The 21,192-nt window shown below is 41.5% G+C and overlaps 1 protein-coding gene and 1 long non-coding RNA gene across 6 annotated transcripts in view; one reads left to right on the forward strand and one right to left on the reverse strand.

The window, feature by feature from the left end:
• The window catches only part of ZNF608 (zinc finger protein 608), a 106,974-nt gene that overhangs the window by 39,875 nt on the left and 45,907 nt on the right, over positions 1–21,192 (reverse strand). The gene's annotated exons all lie outside the window — the stretch shown is intronic.
• LOC123373067 lies at positions 11,864–17,499 on the forward strand. Its single transcript, XR_006580545.1, has 4 exons — positions 11,864–11,987; positions 13,075–13,119; positions 13,993–14,087; positions 17,353–17,499. It is a non-coding gene; the product is annotated as an uncharacterized LOC123373067 (long non-coding RNA).

Here is a 21,192-nt window from a genome sequence, read left to right on the forward strand (position 1 = left end):
TTAAGTATTATAAGCCACACTTGTCACACCCTCTAGGAGGGTTACTGAATGTCAGGCCAACTGCAGACTAATATTCAGCAAAATAACATGCTTATACCTAACATAAAACAGATCACTCCATTTGGATTCTGCTGGGGTTTACAGAAAAAAAGGGAAGTGATGAAGAAAAGCACACATTCAACATTACACCTTTTAGTTTTATTTATTTATTTTTGTAAGCACGCTGGACAAAAAGCTGGCCCTCAGAAAGAAGTCACCACGGCAAACAGTGTGGGACCAGAGTCTAGTAAACACATTTATTACCTTCTATCAGTATGACTAATGTAAGAATGAGAAATCCTTTGTTGTAATTTGTGGTCCACATTAATCTATTAAGAATTTTAGCCATATCTTTCCCATTCTATTTAATTCACAATAGTGTCATTCTTACATGCATACAACCTCCCCTCCATCAATGTTGTTTTAAATATGACTAGTTTTAGGTCTAAAAAAAAATTAAGGATTACATACTAACTTCACAGCAATTCCTTCTATGACAAAGGAAAGTGGAATAAACCAATATCAGTTTATCACAGGGCCCTCTTAGTTCAGAAAATTCATCTAGATCTAAATGAACTTTACCATGTGACTGAAATAAAAAATAAATAATGAATGCTTTGCAAAAGAAATCTATGAAAAGCAGATTTACAACTTCACATTTTAATATGCACTTCATATATTGTGATAATTCTTGATACTCTTCTACCAATGTACTTTCCTTCATCTTGTTTGTTTACAGAAGACAAGGGTCTAAACAGATCATGGGGCAATATGATGATGAATTAATTAAGCCCTACTAGAGGCAGGGAGATTTATTAGTCACCTCTCCACTAAAGTATGTTTCCTGCAGGTGTGCATCTCTGGCTGAGCTTGAGTACAACTTCTGTCTTCACCATAATCACCCCATATTAGAACTGCAGTTAACCATTACCCTTTTTCACTGAGTTTATCAAAGAGCTTTTCCTTTAAAGGACTGAAGGGGAAAGACTGTTGGCTTTACTGCACTGCTTAACCACAAAACCCTCTTGTGAGGTCTTCAAAAATAACAATTCAGCAAAAAGTGAGAGTGTTGCAGCCACTGAGTCAGCCCCTATAAGCCCTTTTCTAAAAGGCAGCTTTCAATGAATCCGTTTTCAATGTTTTTTCAGTTATTCTTATATAGAAACTTCCCTCCCACACCCGCTTTCTCTTTGGAAATTTGGTAACCATAGTTTCTGTATCCTGCTGAGACTTGATATGTAGAGCTGTATTCTACCTGCTATTAAGCTGCTGATAGCAGTGTTTCTGTTGCAATTTATGAGAAATGTCAGTTGAAGGCAGAGAGTATTGTACACACTATATTTTCCCAGCTGGATACCTCCGTGAATGGAAAGCAAAAACATGAGTACACATGCACTGTAGATTTGAGGGGGGAAATGGAGAAAAACGCTACAGGTTAGATCTGCTGGGTGGTCTAAACCCACCATAGGGTAAACACATGAATGGGAGGATGCAACTAAGATTATCAAGAAACAGTGGAGACATCCAACACATTGATGCTAAATCACCTCTTCTAGGATCCATAATCACCTCCCATCCTTTTACACGTTCATCTTATCTGCATGAATTTACAACATAAATTTGTTTGTCTGACTGACCTAATCTTCAGGGGTTTGTTTAACATTTTAGTATGAAAACAGACATTTTAATCCTAAATGCAGGCATCTGTATCCATATTAATCACACTTTTTTTTTTTTAATAAAACAAGTACTGAGTTGCTAGACACAGGAAACATGCCCGATTTTCTACTCCCCCTTCAAGATCAATTTTGCTACTTTTATTTTGTCAATCTGTTTGCTAACGAAAATATTTTAGGCTTTCCTGGCAAACAACTATCTCCTGTAAAAGCTCTTGGTTTCCTCATCACACAAAGGAGGCAGTTGAAGGTAATAGTCCGGACAGCACAGTGAGATGGAAGCCAATTCAACAAAGACAGGATGAAGAAATAATGAGTCAATGTCTGCTATATCTGTCTTCTGAAAATATGGAACTATAATATTTTCCCCCCACAAGTATTGGGGATTACAGTAGAAAACACTGACAAATGATTATTATCTAAACACTGTCAATCTGAACCAGATTCAAAGTTCTGTGATCCAGGTTTTGCCTCTCCAGAGATTATTATATTAGACTAAATGTTTTAAGGCAAATGAATTGATCCAGTTCCATGGTTTGTGCTTACCGTATAGTCTACAATATATGAAAACATTCAGTTGTCTAAGAGAAAACTACTCCAGATGTGAAACTTTATAGTAAAGGAGAGACAGATGATTACAAAAGCAGAATAATTTACTTAAAAACACATGTTTCTCAAAGAACTTGTATGCCTTACCAAAAAGCTGTCAACTCGTACCACAAGTAACTGGCTCCAAATTAGCAATTAGTCTTTGTCATTTCCCAAATCACCCTCTCTGTCAGAAACACAAAACTGAAATAATGAAAGTCCAAAAGCTGCTAAACATAAAATGATCATAGTCAAACTGAGGATAGAGCCAATTTCCATTTAAATAACAATATGAAACTCTTTGAAGGAAGGGCCTTCTGATCTCAAAGATTCAAATGCTGAACGGTGAGAATCTTCATGCTTTAGATTTCCAGGGGAAAAACTACAGAAAGGAACTATGACCCAAGCTGTCTGTCATATGCTAAATTCCTAGCATATTTTAGTGTTGAAACATAGGGCTCTTGGCTTGTACTTAATGGCAATTTCATTGTCTATATCTTAGTTATCAAATGTTTATTGCTTTTTAAACAGGTTTTGGGAGGAGGAGAATTAGCAAATATTAGGGGTGAATAAAGTTAGATTCATTAACATCTTCTTGCTCACCCCAAAGTTTCATGAGTGAGTCACACTTGCTTTTTGTGCCAATTTTACACATTTAATGTTTTGTTTTATTTCATATTCATAAAATACGGATGGTCAAATAGAATTACAAGTTTATGGCAGAAACAATGATCCCAACCCTTTTGAGGAGGAGGAGAATCAAACAATAAAACTGTGATGTACTGTAGCTCTGAATGTTGCCATTTTTGTATTTCTTTTCTGAAAAAAACCCATGAACAGTTGATGCCTTTGAAAACTACTCTAGCCTTTGACAGCTTAAGGAGTTTGCTGATGTCACGCCTGGTAATTGACACAATGCAAGGTCTGCATGGCACATTGCTACAACATTTGTTTTACGAGTGCACATTTCACAGGAAACCAAGGATTAATTTTCCCAAGACTTACAGACATACACTTCCAAACAGAGAAAAATAAAACTGTTACATATCCATACAAATCAAAAGTCACAGAGTGGTGGCAGGCAGCCAACCAAACTATTTCAGGTCTGCTTTCCCATCTGCTTGGCCTGTTAACTATTGTAAAATACAAGCAAATTGCTTTTTCTCCAACTAATTCTCAGAAGGACTCCTTAGAAAGCAGATTCCATGATACAACTTTAATAAAACAGGATGCCTTATGATGATCAATAAACCTTCTGGCACTGAAAAGATTAGGAAAACCATCTCAACAATGAATAGCAAGAAAAACTCTTCCCTTCCTCTGCCATTAAAAAGGCATTGCACCAAGAAGCTACCACAGACCAGGAAACAGTTTTATCTTGATCCCTCTGCTAGCGAACTGAAAGTTATTATCAATTCATAGTAAATTACTGCACCAATATACATTATTTAATTTACTACAAGTTTTTAATTTATAGATTAAAAATAAAGTCTTGCATAGCTGTAGGCAACTTAGCACTGCACCAATATACAGTAATTAATTTACTACAGGTTCTTAATTCATAGATTTAAAAATAATTTGCCTAGAAGCATTTTCAACAGCTGCCCATAAATCAGCCCCTTCTGCTTGTAAAGTTGAACTCTAGAGTTATTGTGTCTATTGTGCATTTTAAGGTTCAAAGCAAGAATTATTATTGCATTCATTCATAGCCAAGAATGTATCCCAGCAATGAAATTTACCCTTCAAGGCCGACCCAAGCTTTACCGTTGGACTGACTAAACAAATTAATTGCTCAATAATATGCTATCTCCCTTTTCTAAAGACCATTTTTGGTGAGCATATCTAGGCTTATGACCAATGGTATGTAATAGCACAAATTCTAAAAATGTAAACACTTGCTGTCTACAAACAATGCCAAATTGTGAATAAAGGAGTATGAACAAACCTCCCAGGATACATTTGGGTTCTAAAAAGTGTTTGAATTATAGGGTTATCAAATGAGTTTGTGGAAATGGGGGACAGAAAATGCACTGTAGACTAAAGCAAAGGTATTATTTGCAGAATGCCCCTATGTGAAATATGCAAGATATAAATAATGTCGCCAACACAAGGTGATAGTTCTGTCACCTCTCCATACCCAGGAACTGAATTTTTCCCCCTTTCTGTGTGAGGTTATGTTATTAGACACAAGCTAAGTGTGTTTTCATAATATACCATCAAGTCAGAATAGTCCTTATACAACTTCTCCGTGTCCTTCAGAATGAGGACTCTGGTACAGCAAATTCAGTAAACATTTCAGACTTTCCTAGCTACATTAATCCAATGCAACTAGACTGATGATTAAGGAGCAGGGAAACAATTACACTGTGTGCTACTGCCAAGGATGCAAAGACTCTAAATCTCCTTGAAGCCGAAAACAAATTAGCAGTTTTCCTTGTATCAAGCTGTCTGTCCAAATGGAGCCTGCTTTTCACAACGACATTACTAACTGTGCTCTTCTCAGATAACGCTTTAGGGATACAAAAACATTTTCTCTAGCTTATTTCCTGTCATTTCTTGTCTAGACCAACAGAACAGTTTGTAACCCAAGCATCACCTTCACCCCTGGAGCAACACCAGGCTGGGAATTCCTACCTCCTCTGAAAAAGCCCCCCACTTCGTTTCTACTAATCTAATAAGGACACTTGGTCCGACAGAATTAGGATAAGAATGAAGAAATGGGTTAACTTAGTTTCCTGTTTCATAAAAATACACCATCAATGGAAAAATCCAAACCTCTGAGAGTAATCATTTGTCACCTTTTAGTTTAATCTCTATCTCAAGAAGAGACTGTCTACCTATTCTTGTGGGAAAACCTCCAGGCTGAAATCAGGAAATAAATGAGTGAAATGTTTCACTAACTCATTTCTGTTGTTAATACAGAAGAGTTAGCAGTAAGATAGCACAGTCATTCAAAACATGGGTTAAATGTCATGCTGGAGCCCACTGCTTTTCTAGTCAGCAGTTTGAAACATATCTTAGTTCAGGCCTGCACAACATGCGGCCCGCAGAGCCTCACTGTGCGGCCCGCGGGGGGATGCTGAATCCCCCGCACACGGCGCTCTGCGGGCAGCCTAGAGGCCTTTGAATCCCAGCCATGGCAGGGAATCAAAGGGCTCTGCGCTGCCCGCAGTGGCGGCGGGTAATCAAAGGGCTCTGCGCTGCCCGCAGCCGTGGGGAGCCCAGAGCCTTTTAAATCCCAGCCACGGCGGGGAATCAAAGGGCTCTGCGCTGCCCACAGCGGAGGGCAGCCCAGCGCCCTTTGAATCCCGGCCCGCGGCCGCTGATTGCCCCCTCCACGGACCCCTGCCCTAACTGCCCCCCAGGACCCCACCCCCTATCTAAATGCCGCTGCTCCTTGTCCCCCGATTCCCCCCTCCCGAGACCCCTGCCCCTAACTGCCCCTTGGGATCCCAGCCCCTATTTAAGCCTCCCTTCTCCTTGTCCCCAACTGCCCCCTCCTGAGATCCCCCCCAACTTCCCCTCAGGACCTCACCCCCACCTGTCCCCTGATGAACCCCTGAGACTCCCATGCCTATCCAACTGCTGCCTGTCCCCTGACTGCCCCCCCGGACCTCCGCCCCATCCAACCCCCCCTGCTTCCTGTCCTTTGACTGTCCCCCGGAACCCCCTACCCTTTCTCCAACCCCCTTACCGTGCCACTCAGACCAGCGTGTCTGGCTCCATGCAGCTCCAGATACGTTGCTGCCATGCTCCCCCGCGGAGCCCACAGCCCCCTTCCCCCCTCCAACCCCCCCCGCCCCCCCAGCACCTGCCTTCCAGATTTGAACACCTCAAAATTCAGGAGTGCTCAAGCTCAGTTTGGGCAGCTGTTACTTCATTTCTCCCAAATCAAATATACTGATCCACTGTAACTTGCTGTAGAAAAAGTAGGATAAAATTGAGCAAGAAATGCTTATTAGGACTGGAACTGCTATTTTCAACAGCCATTGCCTTTTTGTTTGTTTAAAAGGAAGACAGTGATATTGCATTGGCAAATTCCCCATAGAAAGAAAGAGTGGAACAAAAGAATAATAAAGGCACCTCAACTTTTCCTCATTTATGGAGGACAGTCTTATAATATGCATCCAGATATCCTCCAATCACACAAGCTGAAAATTGTTCCACTTTACTGCAGTTCTGTAACCATATGGGAACCAATCCTGTCTGTGTTTTGTGCACATCCAAAATTCCTGCTGAATGACCCACCCTGGGAGCGAGTTACCAGTGACCCAGGGCTGGGGCGGCAGGAGATGTGGGGGGGGGGGGCATTGGTGGGGGGAGCCCAGGGCTGGGGCAGCAGCGGGGTGGGGGGAGGGCATTGGTGGGGAGGAAAGGGGGAAGCCCAGCGCTGGGGCGGCAGAGGGTATGGATGGGGGGAGAGCCCAGGACTGGGGCAGCAGGGAGTTACAGGGGGGAGCCCAGGGCTGGGACGGGGGGCAGCCAAATTTTTTTTTGCTTGGGGCAGCAAAAAACCTAGAGCCAGCTCTGCCGGGTTCCCCCAGCTGCCGGAGCACCGGGCCCTTTAATTTGCCCCTGAGGGCTCCCAGCCACCTCTTCAGCTTTGAGCCCCTGGTTGATTTAAAATAAAGTATCACCTCCCCACCCCCAACCTTCCTTTTTGGCCCACAGCTGTTTTGGTGGGGCGGCGCTGGGGAAGGAGGGTTTGTTTCCGCAGGGCTGGGCGGCCCTGGGGCAGGGTGTTTCTGCGGGGCCGGGAGGTTTCGGCCCTCACCTGTTTTCTTTGGAGGAATGTGGCCCTCGCCGCTTTACGAGTTGTGCAGGCCTGTCTTAGGGTACGTCTTCACTACCCGCCATATCGGTGGGTAGCAATCGATTTCTCGGAGTTCGATATATCGCGTCTCATCTAGATGCGATATATCAAACTCCGAACGCGCTCCCGTCGACTCCGGAACTCCACCACCGCGAACGGCGGTGGCGGAGTCGATGGGGGAGCCGCGGACGTCGATCCCGCGCCGTGAGGACGGGTAAGTAATTCGAACTAAGGTACTTCGACTTCAGCTACGCTATTCGCGTAGCTGAAGTTGCGTACCTTAGATCGAACCCCCCCCTAGTGTAGACCAGGCCTTAGTTTAACAAAACAGAGGGTGGAGGCCCTTCAGAACCTTCGTCTGCCGGGGAAAGAAATAGTTAAAGATATCAATTGGAGCAGCTCGTGCTGCTAAGACATGCAGTGCTCAGATGGAATAATAGGCCTCTGGGACACTACTGTCAAGTGAGATATGAGGGTTTTGCTGCAGGTGTCCATAGGAAATTTGTGAATAGGCTAGTTTGTTGGAAAGTGCCCCGTACAATGTGGAAGGCTCATATTGGATTGGAAAAGCAGTGTGGGGATGCTTTCAGACTTGTGGTGGTGGCGGCATTTGTGGGGAGAATTATTTTGCTCTCTTTGGCTTTTTCCACACTGGAACAAATTAAGGAGCAGTGTTTCAACTTTGTTCCAGTTAATATGGTTTCTAACAAATCTTGGCTAGTCAGCGTGGTTACAAAGAAACTGGTGAAAAAACATGATGTTTATCTCCCATCTTAACTAGTTCTTGCTACAAAAGAAGTGAAGCCCAGTTGCACAGTTGTCAACTTTCAGCAAGTTTAGCAAGGGACAGTTACCCAAATAAGCTACATTTCTGAGGCTGTGACTGGAAAGTTCAGCCATTGGGGATTTTGATGTGCTTGCAAACATTACATTCTTAATAGTCACAACACTCCTGGGAGGCTGGGTGTATCCCCTTTATACACTAAAGAAAAGACAGGCAAAGAGAGGTTTAAGCAAATACTTTCAAGCTCGGATGTATACAGTTAAGTATGCAGGTCTATATTTTAGCACCAAGTCAATGGAAGCTTCTGGTTCTCAACATCTCAATTTAGATGCCTAACATCAAGGACCCAAGGTTGGAAATACTGACCTATGTGATAAGTCTTTTGTTCTCAGCATCATGTAGCATGATGTAGCATGTATCATGGTGTTTCTTACTCTACTGACTTTCCCCTTCTTATGCTCATATGCAGGCAGAAGAAGGTTGTAGAGGCTCCAGTGCCACCAGCAGTAGCTTGGGCACAAATGCTCCCTGCAGGTGTGAACTGATCTGGAGTTTTCATTAAAAAATGCAAGGGCCCAGATCCATGATTCTTCTAGACTTCAGAGACCAGTCCTGGAAAATAATTTGTGAACCAACTTGTGAACTTTATGAAAAAAATCAATGACAAGCTTTCAAACCTCCCAAGGAAAAGAGTTTGGAAAACACACTCGTTTAATTAAATCTGAGATTCTCCTTTATATTTCTAGGTCCTCCAAATGGACGTTGCACAGATGCACTGAAAAAGCTAGCTTTATTTGAACGAAAGCTCCCTTTACACAAAAGCATATGAACAAGTCTGGTGGTAAAGTCAATCTCAGCAAGGGAAAGCAAGCAGTAAACCCTAATAAAACATTGTCCTATCTAAGGACAGAAATTTTTAAGTGAATTTTTCAGCACCAGATTAATTGAAGATTTTTCTGGAATTGTCTTTGCTTGTAACCATTGTTTTAATGTTAAGCACAAGATACGGAATCACTATCTATTGACAGTTAGCTTCAGCTCAGTTTTATGAATGGAGATCTTCATGCTACTGATAAAGTCTCCCTTTTTTGTACAGCTTGACCTACTTCTGCTGAAATGAAAACAAACAACATACATCCTACAGCTGCTTTTGAATTAGTCAAACTACTTAAATACAGAAAAACATAATGCAATGTGTTCTGTCATTATCTCTCTCTGACCTTCCTGAAAAGCGACTATTTAGCAAATAAGTCACACACATTAAAAAGAATGACAGCTACAAACTGTATGGGAAAAGAGATTTTTAAAATATTTTTTTCCCTTTATTAAAAAAATGGAAACATGAGGACAACTTCCTCATTTCTGTATTTACATTCACTTAAAAATATCTATATGAGATTCAAGAGTCTGCATCAAGGTAACAGTTAAACGAAAATACAAACAAACCCTCTGAGTTTTGATGAAACAAAAAACCTTCAACGCTGATTAATGCTTTTTTAGAACAAAGGATTAGGAAGAATTTTAGTCATACTGGAAAGAACTGTGGATTAATCAGATTTTATGTTGTGTTTTTTCCACAAATCTAGAGGAGTTTAGGACAAAAGACTTGATGAACCTTGACTGAAGTTTCCATTGCAATATTAATTTTATGAGTGAAATTGTAGAATGGGTTGCTTGTGATGGTAGGGGACAGTCCTCAACAGCCCTGGGGCTCACTTCCAGTGTATGTCTTTTGTTTGTAAAGGTCATGCTTCAGGGTTTCAGTCAGCCACTGGCCGGGCTCAGGAAGGGATTTCACCCTCCTATCCCTCATGTAATCTGGGAAAGTTATTTTTATCTCCTTCCGAAGCATCACAGATGGCCACGGCTGGAGATGAGACATGGGTGGGGTGGGTCGGGCTTTGAGGCAGCACCGAGTATTCTCTCTCTCTCTCTCTCTCTCTCTCTCAGGTGCTTGGCTGGCTGGTTTCTCCTCACACGCTCAGGATCTAATTATGTGGGGTCGGGAAGGCATTTTCCCCCAGGTCAGATTGGCAGTGATCTTGGGAGTTTTTCGCCTTCCTCTGCAGTGTATGGGTGTGGGTCACTTGCCAGGATTGTCTGGGTATATCTCACTGAGGCTATGGCTACACTTGCACTTCAAAGCCCTGCCGTGGCAGCGCTTTGAAGTGCTAAGTGTAGTCAAAGCGCCAGCGCTGGGAGAGAGCTCTCCCAGCGCTGTCCGTACTCCACCTGGCTTTGACCACACTGGCGCTTTGCAGTGCCACAATTTGCAGCGCTGGAGAGGGTGTGTTTTCACACCCTGCTGCAGCGCTGCAAATTTGCAAGTGTAGCCATGGCCTGAGGGTATGGCTACACTTACAAATCTGCAGCGCTGGTAGTTGCAGCGCTGGTCGTCCAGCTGTGCAGGGCCAGCGCTGGTGTGTGGCCACACTCACAGCTACCAGCACTGGTGTGTGGCCACATTTGCAGCATTTGCAGCGCTGTTGGGAGTGATGCATTATGGGCAGCTATCCCAGCGTTCAAGTGGCAGCAGCGTGCTTTTCAAAAGAGGGGGGTGGGGTGGGGCGTAGTGTGTCAGGGAGCGGGCGAGAGAGAGAGAGTGGATTTTTGGAGCCAACACTGTGTGTTTAGCTTCCTGCCTTGAAAAATCAGAACATGTTCCCGATCCCTTACCCTTAACTCTTAACTGCAAACAGCCTGCAACCAACGGACTCCCTCTCTCCCCTCTGCCCCCCTCTCTCCCCTCTGCCCCGTTTCTGTCAAGCAAACACTCACTCCCTGCCTGCCTCATTATCTCATTTGATTGTTCACAGATTGAACACAGCAAACAGGAGCTGTGTTTGTAGATAAGCAGCTCCAGGATCAACGGAGCTACGCTCCGAGTTAACAACAAAACAAAGAGATGCTGCATAACAAAACAAAGAGAGTAATTTATAAAAGCATTCTGGGATATCTGCTAATACCCTGGAGGCCAATAACAGCGCTGGTGTGTGGCCACACTTGATGACCAGCGCTGCAGCACCAGCGCTGCAATCTTTATTCCCCATGCGGAGCCAGGTGTACGGCCAGCGCTGCAGCCAGGGAGTTGCAGCGCTGGATGTGCCCTGCAGGTGTGGACACTTACTAATTGCAGCGCTGGAAAGCCTCCACCAGCGCTGCAACTTGCAAGTGTAGCCATACCCTAGGTCATTCCTCTGCTATTGCAGGGGCATCAGGCACTGATGCAACTAGGGGTCCCTTCCACTTCTTTGCCTGTATCACTTAATGCTCTAGTCTCCTGTGGGCTATAATACTTTGGTCTCATTTCAGTTGGGTTTAGTGTGCAGGTGCAGGGTGATGTTGGTGTCCTGTGATATACAGGAGGTGAGACTGGATGATCTAATGGTCCCTTCTGGCCTTACACTCTATGACTGACTAATAAAACTAGACCCAGTTTTTCAGTCCAAAGCAAAGCAAGCCGTTTCCCTTGAAATTTTCTTCAGTTGATATTCTCTCTTTCTCCACCCCATTCTCCTTTTTCACACTCCCTCTTTCAGAACAAAAACATAATTTGAAGGCCAAAGATTCATCATTACTTTAAAATTCTGAACTGAGTTGTCCCTCATGGCCTTTGGATTTTCTTTTGTCAGCAGCAGCGGTTCTTGCCAAGTAGCGGTTACTACCAGATTCATTATTAATATGCCCTAAAGCTTAAAAAAAAAAAAAAAAAAATCAGTAGCTAGTTGCTGCTAATTCTAAAATATTAGGGGCCAAACTCTGTTCACCTCACTGCATGAAAAGCAGTCGCTATCCTGACAGCAGGTTTTGACTACGTGGCAAAAAAAAAAAAAAAAGGGTGGGGGGGGAAGAGAACTACAAAAGGAAAAGTTCCTATTCTCTAGTGCAGAGGTTCTCAAACTGTGGTCCACGGACCACCAATGGGCCGCGAGTTCCATTCAGGCGGTCCACGGATAGTTCCCTCTAAGGTGCACTCCTGGGCGGCTGCACACGAGAAAATGAAGGTCCACATACCTAATTAGTGAAGGCGCGAAAGCGGGGCTCCACTAATGAGATGCCTGGACCCTGGAGAAGACGCACATGTAAGGTGAGGTGGTGGCCTTGGGGGGAATAGGGGGTAGGTGGGAGGAGGCAGTGGGGTGAGAAGAGGGGGTGGGGGAAATTTGGGATGTGCATAGGGTGACCAGACAGCAAATGTGAAAAATTGGGATGGGGATGGGAGTAATAGGAGCCTATATAAGAAAAAGACCCCAAAATCGGGACTGTTCCTATAAAATCAGGACATCTGGTCACCCTAGATGTGCAGGGCTGCGGTGGCCAGAAAAAGAGGCGACTTTCCCCAGCTCCAGGTCTGTAGCTGCTGGGGAGAGAGACGGCCCCCCTCCTTCCCAGCCTCAGCTCTGTAGCTGCTGTGGCGGGGGAGACCCCTCCACTCCTTCCCAGCCCCAGCTCTGTAGCTGCTGTGGCGGGGGAGACCCCTCCACTCCTTCCCAGCCTCAGCTCTGTAGCGGCTGTGGCGGGGGAGACCCCTCCACTCCTTCCCAGCCCCAGCTGGGGGGCTGCCGCAGCAAGAAAGAGGACACATCCATCGCATTAGAAAGGTAAAACTACTGATATTAAAATATGAGTTGTGTGCTTTTATTTGTAGAACAAACAAACAAAAAATTGTATGAAGTTTTTTTTAATATAGCGCTTTTATTCAAGGCGCTTTACAATAGTTAGCTAACGGTACAAACAACATTTGGAAAGATCATTAAGTGATCCACCAAGACCTTCAGCAATTTTCAAGTGGTCTGCGAACAAAAAAAGTTTGAGAACCACTGTCTGTATGATCTACATACTAATTCATATTAATGTAGACGTACACCTCCAGCAATAAGGGGAACCAAATTTGTTTCTCCCTCCCCCATTGCCTACTGTAACCCAACACCAACAGTTTAACATGCAGTTCAGAAGAGATTAAACATTCCTAAAGGTAGCCAAGATAGTTGAAACACTTGTCACCACTACTGTACGGTATTTTTTACAGTAAGTAATTTTTAAAGAAGTTGTTTAATCTCTGTAACAAGTTAGGTGCATATGCTATTTCAGCTATGTTTTCATTCCTCTCTTTGATGGTATTCATTAGTTTAAAAAATACCCATGCACGTTAAAAATATATTCTTGCTTTGCAGTCACTCTGCCCTGATGGCCTGCTATAAACATGAGTAGAACATGCAGTGAGTACTTTATAATGAAATGGTGTCAGTCGTAAAAAACTGCTTTGTGTGATTTTGCTTTAGAATACTGACTGGCTTCTTGGTCTTAAGGGACTGCTGTTTGGTGGAGCAGGCTCAGTTTCATGCTCAAATAGCTCCAAGCCACTGTTTCCAATCTCAATCTTCCTCCTTCCTCTTTCTAGGCACCCTCCCCAACCCCATATGTTTGTTTGAACAAGGAATAATTTTCTATGTATGTATGAGCAGAGCAGGGAGTCTTGCACTGCAGCAGTCTTGCAAGAAACAGGTTTTTATGTAACTATTGACTGCAATTTGCTAGCTTTTCACATTCTGTGCCTTGGGTTATACCCATTTAGCTGCACTTAATCTTTTCACTGAGCTGTGAAAAGTGGCATTTGCTGGTTCCCTTTAAAGAAGCTGGCCTTTACTGCCCTTAGTAAATAAGACACCTTAGATATTCTTGGTCAGCTATTTCAAATACAGTCAGTAAAAACTGTGGCTATGCTCTGCTTAGCGTTACATCTGCATCAGTCAATATGAATATGAATCAGTATGGATACACAACCTGCATATTAAACAGTGTCATATGGATTTCTTTCTCTAGTATAAATTGGCTGAAGGAGAATGAGAATGCTAATGAGAAGCAATATTTTGACGTTGAATTTAATGTATTTAGCAATAATGTGGCTACGCACGTTTCTTAAATACTTTTCCCTTAAAGGTGACTAGTCAAGTTTAAAAAAAAAAAAAAAGCCACTGCCCTTGTGTGTGGTTGGGTTTTAGGGGAGGTGTGGGAGTGAAGAGGGATTTTTTTTTAATAGCACAAGAAGACAGCATGAAAGGTTTTTTCCTTTTAAAAATGTTTTTCATTAGGTATTCAGGTCTTGTCTAACATGTACAATGGTATAGCCTTGTGATGATATTACAAGACTCAACAGACTGAAACCTGGGCAACCGAGAGGAGAAAGGTATTTTAACTGGCTGCTTAAAATTTGTATTGACTTTTTTGTTTTTAACACTAATTAATTTAATTTTAATGACTGAGTATTTTAGAAAAGGACATCTTTGTGAGAGACTCAACACCCATAATGAAATTATGAGAGGTCAAAATACACAGTTCTGGTACACACAGAAGGGCTCTTCCTGCTACTTCAGGGAAAACCCAACTTGACATTTCGGCCATTTTTATAGTTTAAAAAAATTCAAGCAGAAAAAACAAATTTAGAAAGGGAATTTTAAAGAAAAATACACCACCACACATTTCAGGCTTCCTTTATAAACAACAAAGAAGCAAAAGAAAAAAGGGCACAAACACAGTTTTTAAAAAATGGAGGTCATCTCTAACAAAGAAAGAAAAAGAAGAAAAAAAAAGTAGGGGGTAATGCTAATGACTGCATTAAACAGATGTCACACAAGAGAAACCAATTTTGGCTTTATAAATGGCCAAGATGGCTCTCAATTTTGGCATGCAAAGTTATATCATCACACACTAAGATGCGATGGGCTCTACACTTAGTCCTGTTTCAAATCTCTGGTAGGGGAATTAAATTGCGGGCCATATCTGGCGTGGCCAGAGTGTACGGCTCCACCACTATTCTCTGCTTCCTAGAGCCCACAGGTGGTCCTGGGAAACAATGTAAATTATTTTGCTTCAACTTCCAAAGGGAGCTGAGCAGGCTCCCATGCAGCCCCCGAATACATGGGGTGGCTTGAAGGCATCTTTATCCCATCTACCTACAACCCTCCAGTCCTGCTGCAAGTACAGGAATGGAGTAGCGAAGAGTCATTCTTTGGCTACGTCTACAGTACCGCGGTAAGTTGACCTATGCTATGCAACTCTGGCTAAGAGAATAACGTAGCTGGAGTCAACGTACCTTACTTCGAGTTACCACGGGGGATACCGTACTCTTCTCGTTGAGGGTAGAGTACGGGGTCAACTGGAGAGCGATTTTCTGTTAATTTGGCAGGTCTTCACTAGACCCCGCTAAATCGACCGCCGGTAGATCGATCTCAGAGCGTCGATCCCGACTGTAGTGTAGACCTGCCCTTCATGTTTTAAAACTGTTGTATTGCAAAAAACATGATCCAAAGGCTCCAATGAAGACTAAGGGTTTATGCTTTAAAATTATGGTTTGGTCCAATTTGTTACAACATACATTTCCGATCAAAACAATTTGGAGAAGTCTTAAATAAAAGCACCATTTTAGTTTGGAAACCAATGGTTGTGCACTTTACTTCAGACCAAGCCAATAGTTATTACCTTTCTGCTTAAGATGTAACAATAAGACAACTTGGGTTTTAGACAGATTTGTTATATCCATGAAATATACAGGAACATAATTACTGGCCAGATTAGATCACACCAGGGGTTCACTAGCCCACTATCCTGTCCCAAACAGTGGCTAGCACCAAATGCTTCTGAGTAATGTACAAAAAACCCGATGGAAATTCCTGTTATCGAATCATCTTTTAACAGAGAAAGTTTCTTCCTAACCCCTACTGGTTAGACGCTGGCTTATGCCCGATCATGAGAGTCTATATCCCTTCCTAAATACACACACTTTGATTAGAGAAATGTACATGATATTTGTCAATTAAGCAGAACAGCCTAATTGCTATTAACCTCTTCCATGTCATATCTTCAACCTCACTGTATTACCTAATCTCTTCCATGTCATATCTTCAACTCAATGACTAGCCTGTGCTCACCTTTGCCGCTTAAACAGACTTTCCTCAGATGCTCTATTTCTGTCCACAAACAATTTCCCAGCCTCCTTTTGCACGATATAGTTCCATTGAGACATAGGTGATTATACAACTCTCTTTGTCTCCCCACTGTGAGGGTACATCATCTATACTTCTGTATACGTTTCTATATGACACTCACTAGGTGTCAGACTCAAGTCATTTCTAGGGCTGATATTTTATTTACAGGTATAGTAATTTCAAACAATAATACACAGCAAGAAAACAGTCTGCAAAATAATCACTCTCTCTAGGTACATTAGCTTGCTGGTCAGATACTGTTACAGGTTGCAAAGACATGACAGATAAAATTTCAAATCTAAATATGGAAGAGCTGTGTGTGTCTAGAACACCTCTTGTGGCTCAAATCCTACTTACTATAGTCAACATGATGACTCACATGAGTCAACTGAGCAGGATTTGGCCCACGCTCTTTGACTGAAGCTGGCAAAATATAACCATCTATCACCTCCATGAAGCATTATCAACCATGACTATCACCTTCCCTCCCTCTCCCCCTCTCCACGGTAGAGGCCTGGGACCAGCTCCCCCCTGCAGAGGCTTGGGACCAGCCCCCTCCCACCCCCACACAGAGGCAGGGGGGGGGGGGGCTGTGTAGGGCACCAAAATGGCTAGGGATGGCCCTGCACCTAAGATTCCTCTAACAAAGAGATCAGAGAAACAAAAAATTATTTTTCTTTATTTTTTGCATTTGATTACTTGGGCATATGGCAGTACTTTCAGTATTGTGAGCTTCACTGTTCTACTATAGTCAAGTGACTGTATTTGTGAGTTTTTCACATGTGGGTCTTGCACACCAAAAAAAGAAGAGAAAACAATTTTTCAAAATTGCTAAGGGGATTCAGGGTCAGGTAAACAACTTCAGGTAAATTTCAACTGAATAGATTTTAAATTGATTGTGTTCCTTTAAATACCGTTGTAAAACCAAAACCATGCGGGAAGGGAATTCTCAGTTTTGTATAGTAACTATATTTTCAAAACCATACCTACACTCAGAAGAGTTGGATGGGGAAGTTGGAAAAGCCTTCCATAATAGATTTGGGAATGCCTGTATGTGAACGAAGGTGTTTCCTTATGTGCTCTTCTGCAAAGTTATGGCAGAACTGGCTGCAGAATAAACATTGAGAAATATTTAGCCCAATTCCCTAGTCGCAGACCCCATTTCATCTCTAATAAGAACCAATATAATGAAATGAAAACAAACCTCAGATTCCTAGGGTTTAAATTTGAGAACAAATCTCAATTATAAAGAGAACATGCCAACGGTGACAACAGAACTCTTTTCAAAAATACAATTCATTTCTCCATTATTTATTATATAATGACAAAAACAAATTATACCCAAATTCCACAAAGAGGAAAACTGTCAATCCAGCAAGGTGAGAACTTGAACACCACATGTTGACAGCTTGTTCTGCACACAAAGGTAGCAAAGTGAGTGATGGTTGTTTCCTGATCCATTTTCAGGCAAACGAGTAATCATCAGCATAAGTACTTCTCACAGCTAACAGCTGACTCCACTACTAGATGCAGCACCAAAAGCAGGACATAACCCAGGGCAACTGACTGTGAGAAACAAAATAATAAAAACAACCTCTAAGCAGTTTAGAAAGTTGGTAAGTGGTTTTCCCTTTCTGTAGGTGATTTTTATTTCCTCCAAGCAGTATGAACCTAGAAGCCCACTGCCTTTTTGCATTCTTTAGAAGCATTTTAACAGAAGTCAATTAAAGCATTCAAGGTTAACCTTATTTCTAAATTTAAAAATATGCATTCTTAACAGTTGTTTCCAAGAGAAAATGTCCAATGTTAGCTACAAACAAAACAAAACCACACTGCTGTTTATCAGTGATTCTTAAATGTTCCTAAAACTGTAGTTTATAGTTTTATAATACCAAATATCCACATCAGCTGCCAAGTTTCAGGTTGACTTGCCTATAAATTATTCCTCACACCACTACTAGCAGGTAGCCTCACCAGTTCCTCCTCTTTTCTTTTTCCTCCACAACAATTAAAAACACATTGAAAACATTCCAAGTCCCAGCCAAACAATGAGATGGGAACAGTAAATGCCTACAGTACACATATGTGCAAACTGAACACCCTTAGACCATTTAAGAAATACCCATATGATAATCATCATTTGGTAAAAATTATAGTTGGTGAAATCACAGCCACATTTAGTTACAAAGCCCCATTATAAAATGTGACAGATTTCAATTGTCTACTTCCCACATCCTAAAATTGAAACAGTCAGAGGAAAAAATGGTCTTATGTATGAAATCTTCTTATCAAACTGACTGGATTGATTGGCCTGGCATAAATGAAAAATAGGATAACAACAACAACTCTCTCTTTGTATCAGCCACAATATTGCTTGAAACCCGATGTGTTTTTTTGCTTTGGACCGGCTACCCTAAAAACAAGACTAATAAAACCACAGCCTTCTTATGACCCTAGACAAAGAGAACAAATGCAGTAGAACGTGCAGAATGTGACATTTTGTGTAATGATCCTAAAAGGGAACCAGTTATTTCAAATATTAGCCATCTTCAAAACATTAATTCCCAAGTATACGTCCTCTTGTCTAGAAAAAAGTATGTATTAGACTTAGCAAAGAACTCCAAATAAAATATCAACTCATCTCCTTTACCCACTGTAACTGTTCTCATTATAGCTGTAACCGCCACATCCTCTCTGTGTTTGCATTCCCACAGCTAGCATTTGAAAGCTCCTAAGCAAGCACATTTGGTTCATAGTTCCCACATGCAGAAGGATGTAGGATGTGCAGACATCCTACAAGCACATGCTGATCATTAAACAACTCATTTTACCAAATGGCTAGATCACACACAAAATTATTCAAATTTCTCATAATTTCTGACCTTTGTCCAAGTTCTCACATCTTAGTCTGTTACAACTCTTTCATCGTGCCCTGAAAAAGCCACATTGTAGGTTTTTGTTTTTTGTAATGGGCTTTGAAGCAAAGGGGAAAGAAAGATGAAAAAACATAAGAGGCCAGGGTGACAAAAGAAACCCAAAATTCAACTGTGCCTTATAAACAATGGACCAGAGTCTGATCTCAGTTACACTGGTGAAAATTCTGAATAACTTCACTGACTTCAGTGGAGTTCCTCTAGATTTAAAGCAGTAGTGCAAAAGGTCAGGCTTTGACCTAATTAAAAGTCAAAATCATAACTAGAGAAAACAGATACCTGATAATAAACCCAACGTTAAAATTAAATAAAAGGCCCATGTGCACCCTGCATTCATAAAAGGATTATGACAAATTTCAGCACACATGGATTCATGCAAGCTATAATATAGACCTTCTGTGAAAATGTGAAATTTGAGCAAATTTGAAAAAACAGCTAAATAAATGCATGCACCTGTGCTCCAAATGTCAAAACTAAAATATAAAGGACAGTTAATCATCTGTAGGCAATTTTTCATAATACACTGTTGTACAGGTACACTGTTTTGGGAAAGGGTAAGAGAATAACCAAACATCCAGATTAGTAATCATATATTCCATTAAGCAGGGTCTGATTTTTTTCTTTTTTTCCTAGAGCGAACCATACAAATGATCTTACTCCTTTCACGCAATTTAGGCTCAAGCTACACTACCATTATTGAGTTGCTAGTATTAGATAGGGCATAACATTTATTATTAATCATTATTCTAGCACTATCCACAAACCTGTTAGGCACTAACATGAAGATACAGGTAAACTCTCCAGGGCAGAGGCTGTAAGAGCCTGATTCTCTACTTCTTTGCATTGCATGTAGACATTTACCCCTGCAACCCTACCACATAATATCCGTAAACCCATATTAAGATTCACAGGCATTCAAAACTATTTCACAATTTCATTGCTTCCTCAATTGTTTTAGAAGAGTGTTTTATGCAGGATGGAGAGAGGTTAATGATATTTGGGCATTAATTTTTAATAAACAACAACAAGTGCTTTAAACTGGTAGAGCACTGAGAGAATGCAAATGGAATGTCATCCTTGCGAGTGTGCTAGAACTTTATAAAATACTATATTTCTGGCCCTAGAGCTTTAACAAGGAGGGCTTCTTAAAGTCAGTGGGGGTCAGAAGTTTAGTTTGTTCAGCAAGAATAACACTATTAAGAGGTACTGCTCTTTCATGTCACCACAGTTAACACCCACACATTTCAACACTGGTTAATGCAGACCAGTAAAGAGAAGATTGGAGCTGCTAAGGACAGCCATCTCTGCTGGAATATTCTAAAACAGAATTTATACTGTGCTTTACAAACAATCTAAAAGGATCAATCTGCCTTATGAATCTGTTGTAGACATACTGAGAGAGAAAGATGGATGGATGAGAGCACATAAAAGCAGGTAAATCTGACTCTCTATATTGATTTTTCAGAGGACACTGTAGAGCACTTTGGTGAGGTCTTATATATCATTTCAAAGGACCTAATGCCATTGTGCATATATCTCAAGGATGTCAGGATATATTATCAACTGATGCACTGTTATATTCTTTCATTATGTACTTTTATAAATAATCTGGTTTTCATTGCAGAGGAAGTTAAACCACTACAAACTGAATACACCTGAAAACAAACAGGAGACAATACTCACAATAGGATCTTGTAGTAGCTTTTAGCCATAATTTGGGAAATACCTTATTATTATAGTTATTATTACATCAAAACTTGCAATGGTTTGAAGTACACATACAGTATTTCTATACAGAAGCTTCCTAACTTATGCAAGCATTCCATTCCAGAACTCCTTGCGTAAGCCAGGAACGTATCTCCGACAATTACGTGCCAAAAAAAAAAAAAAAAAAAGCAGCTTACAGAACTTCTTCCATAAGTCGGGTTTGCGTAACCCAGGGAGCGTCTGTAATTAACAACAGGAAACTCAAATTTTTATAATGAGCATTTAGAAATGAAAATGGAAAAATCTGCATATTGCAGCATAATCCTCTCTCTATTTACTTTATTCTAAATCACCAGCCAATCAGCAGCTCATATTCCCCAAAGCTCTACAGCACTCCTATATGGCCAAGTGCCATCTAAGGATATTGGAGAAATCAGACTGGGTTAGCTAGCACTTCAAACAAGCAAAATGCAAATAATTGATAACATAACTTAGGAATAATTTTAATACAGGTCTTTGGAATAGCTTTCATTATATAAACATGATCAAGGTGCCTGGTGCCGGAATTGCTCCGTTTTATTGTTTTCACCTGTACCACTCATAGGAGCACACTCATAATATACATACCCCTCAAGAAAGACACATAATAAAACTCTATTTTGCTAAT

This window comes from Mauremys mutica, chromosome 6 (genome assembly GCF_020497125.1).
Source record: "Mauremys mutica isolate MM-2020 ecotype Southern chromosome 6, ASM2049712v1, whole genome shotgun sequence".
Taxonomy (NCBI): domain Eukaryota; kingdom Metazoa; phylum Chordata; order Testudines; family Geoemydidae; genus Mauremys; species Mauremys mutica.